At 34.5% G+C, this 2,475-nt stretch overlaps 1 pseudogene; it reads left to right on the top strand.

Annotated features, from left to right (window-relative positions):
- Nucleotides 1–371: 371 nt before the first annotated feature.
- On the top strand, nt 372–2,057 carry LOC149528366 (serine/threonine-protein kinase PEPKR2-like; annotated as a pseudogene).
- The last annotated feature ends 418 nt before the right edge of the window (nt 2,058–2,475 follow it).

The raw sequence follows: 2,475 nt of genomic DNA, 5'->3' as shown, positions 1-2,475 counted from the left end.
TTTAGCGAATTTTTAGTATTTCTGATCTCAATTTGTTGGTATAGACAAATTGGCCTGTGTGTTTGTAACATCCAAGAAGACTAAACTTAAGGTTAAAACATTTCTTATTGGTTATATCATTGCAATTTTTTTATCATATTCATACATAGTTTGGATTAATACACCGTATTTTGAGAGGAATGATTCAAAAAATTGTGTATATAGTTTTGGATTAATTTAGCAGGCTGTCATTATGTTTGAATTTGTTGGTACCGATAAATTAGGTTGTGTTTTTGTAACATCCAAGATAATGGGAACAAATTTCTAAATAACTCTCAAAGATTGAAACTCATCATTCTTTGTGACTTTCTGACAGGAATTGTAAGGTAAGCATGACTCCTGTAAAGAAGAGGAGGACGAACAACATAGATCTACATAGGATTGAATCACAATAGGTGATCTACTCATGTGATGATGGTGCATCAACCTCATCCTCCGCCTCTCCATTTTCACTAGAACAATTGAGCTTTTCTCATAATCATTTAGCACCAGTTGCAACTCTTTCTACTCCAAGAAGGGGGATCTGCTTGACTGATACAACTCCAAGAGGCATTAAGAGAAAATTTGGTTGCATAGAAGAAACCACACAAATCATCAGAGACTGCAAAATAGAATCTGACTATATCATGGGCCCAATTTTGGGCAGAGGGAAATATGGAGTGGTAACCCTGTGCAAGAACAGGGTCATAGGAGAAGACGTGGCATGTAAGACTTTGCCCAAAAGTTGTGCACAAAATGTACACAAGGAAGTAGAAATCATGCAACACTTATCTGGACACCCTAACATTGTAACACTCCATTCAGTGTACAAAGATGCAAATTGTTTGCATCTTGTAATGGAGATTTTCTCTGGGGGGCGATTGGTTGATTGCATGAAAAAAAAACATTTTTCGGAGAGGGAAGCTGCAGAGTTAATCAAACAGTTGGTTAGCATCATTCAACATTGTCATGAGATGGGAGTTATTCATAGGGATATAAAACCTGAGAATATTCTTTTCACCGATGATGGACAATTGAACCTAGCTGATTTTGGCCTATCTCTACATGTTGCAAATGGTATGGGATTCAAAATTTCATAAATTCCAGCTCTTTTTGTTTCAATTTCATAAATTCCAAGTCTTATCTTTTCATGAAATCTAAACTTTTTGAAATAATCATGTGTTTCCACAATTCATTGTTGTAATTTTTTTTTCTTCTGGATTCAGATTGTGTGTTCATTGAAATAAGTTAATTAGCAAGATTATTGACATCTTGTTTATTTTGAAAATAGGGCAAAGTTTATCAGGATTGGTGGGAAGTCCCGCGTATATTTCCCCTGAAGTTTTTGTGGGGAAATATACTAAAAAGGTGGATGTATGGGCTGTTGGAGTCCTCCTCCATGGACTCTTAATTGGTAGCTTACCGTTTGCTAGGGCTTCTATAGAGGCAATTTTTGAGGAAATAAAAAATGTGTGGTTGGATTTCCACACTAAAAAGTGGAAGTCCATTTTTGAACCGGCCAAGGATTTGCTGTCAAGGATGCTATCAAGGGATGTTAACAAGAGACTCTCTCCAGATGGAGTTTTGAGTATGTTTATTTATATAGGTTCACAGTTTATACTATAAATTTGAACAATTTGTTTTACAATTTTCTTATACAATTGTCTCCTTTTATAGACCATCCATGGATTTTGTATTATACAAAATTTGATATGGAGCTCTTTACGGATTCAAAGTTGATGTCTCCGTACAAGGCAAAGAGAAAGCTTGAGATAGATAATTCAAGCCCAGAAAAGAATTGCATATGTAGGAATCTACAGTCTTCACTTGTTGATGCAGTTGATCATGCTTTGTTATCGCTTTTAGAGAGATATTTTGAAATGCAAGAAACAAATGTAGATCTTGTAGATGTTATGTGTGCTGCAATTTCATAAATAAGAATATCTAAATATACAAAGAGCGGATTCAATGTGACTGCCTATCCTTACTTTGGGAAAAACCCTATACATTCAACATTGGCCCTGTGTATAGCATGCTAATCATTGTGCTGAGAAATCTAGTTTGTTGAAGCATTGTGTTATGTTTACTTCTGTGTTATGTTCTTCCATTACTTCTGTTACATGTATCAAAACTAGTTTACCCATGATGGTAAACAAGTTTGTCCTAGAATGCTAACTTTAACTTTAGGAAATGATGAGGTATATGGCAGATTGAAGGAAAATAATTAATTATACTGATATTCTTTGAGGTTAATTCTATAGCTGATTTTTTGAAGTGGAGACAGTTTGGTCACACTTTCAATGAATTTAATGACTAGAAAATTCATATTTTGTGGCAATACTAAGTGGAGGAGAATTAAGCTTTTCATGATTGAGATATTGTCTCCTTTCATTTTATTGGGATATAATTGGATTAACAGATAAATACCATATTGTTCTGCAACATACTGATGTTAAG

The sequence above is a fragment of the Cupressus sempervirens genome, chromosome 11, assembly GCF_028749045.1.
Source record: "Cupressus sempervirens isolate cs-2001-9-10 chromosome 11, ASM2874904v1, whole genome shotgun sequence".
NCBI classification, from domain to species: Eukaryota; Viridiplantae; Streptophyta; class Pinopsida; order Cupressales; family Cupressaceae; genus Cupressus; species Cupressus sempervirens.
Note: the sequence above shows the minus strand (reverse complement) of the source record. Positions and strands in the feature narration are given on the sequence as shown.